Source organism: Theobroma cacao, chromosome 10 (assembly GCF_000208745.1).
Source record: "Theobroma cacao cultivar B97-61/B2 chromosome 10, Criollo_cocoa_genome_V2, whole genome shotgun sequence".
Classification (NCBI taxonomy): Eukaryota; Viridiplantae; Streptophyta; class Magnoliopsida; order Malvales; family Malvaceae; genus Theobroma; species Theobroma cacao.
In genome coordinates, this window is record NC_030859.1 from 20679616 (window position 1) to 20680914 (window position 1299).

A 1299-nucleotide genomic window follows, 5' to 3' on the forward strand; every position below is an offset into this window, starting at 1 on the left:
AGTTTATATATATATATATTATGTTTCTCTATTCTTCTTTTTGTACTACAATGGGGAAAGGACGAGAAAAGAGAGAGCGGAAAATCCAAGGGGAGAAAGGAAAAGTCTTGAACCATGGTAGTAGGAAAAGATGAAAATGCATTGGCCATTTTATGAAAGTCCAAGAATAACCTCTTTTTAAAGAACAAAGTTAGGATAAAAATACCAAAACAACCCCTTAATTTCCAAAATACCTTGAAGAAGTGAAAAGAAAAGACTAGAAAATCAATGAGGAAGAGAGGAGGAATCTAGAAGCATGGCAGGAGGAAAAGACCAATATGCCATAGTACATATATACTCTTACTCTTTAATGACAACCCAAAATTACCCTCATCAATTTTAATAGCAGAAATTGAAATATCAGAAAATTAACCTCATCAATTTCCAAAATTCCTTAATGGGGTGGGTGCATTTTACCCTATTTAATAGTAATTACTCCCCAACAATGTTTATGTTGAAAGTTGCAGTTAATTTAAACGGAAAATTTTCTACACTTGGATTGAAAAAAATGTTGGATTTATATAAAGAAAATGACAAGTCCTCTTGGCATATTAGCGAAGACTAATGAATGAATGGCATATTTATCTTATGCATTGGTACGCAAGAGACTTGGATCCAGATTCCTTGAGAAACGATTAACCAAGAGTTGTTTCTTCATTCTCGAGGGAAAAGGAAATGTATATGTGCATTGCACAGCTAGGTTAAGAAGAGCTCTTGCAGTGGCTATGGCCTATTGTTAGAAAAGGGTATTGATATAGCACAAGTAACAACACAAAATAAAGCCTTTCTTGCTTGAAAGAACTTGTAAGGAGCAAATATCCAACCAACAAAAAATATTTTAGACAACAGATATAATTATAAATGTATAAAATAAAATCACAAGAAAACACACAATTTTTAATGTGAAAAACCTTTTCAATGTGAGAGGTAAAAATCACATGACCTAATCCAAAAAAATAATTCATTATAAAAAATTAATAAGTACAACAAAGAATCATTTAACAATTCTAAAACTCATGGCAGTCCCTACTCACTGTCAACAAAATGGAAATCATCACACAACAATGCATAAGACCCAATTAAAGGGTATCATAGCCCAACAAATAGAGAAGAGAAAAATACAATTTGACTGAAAAGATTGAAGCTCACAATGTGAAAAATAACATATTGAAATTTCATAAAAAATGAACCACAAATCACTTTTCGGTCGATGCCACAAAATAAGCCAAAAATTTTCCCCCTTCTCATTCTTTTGTCAAC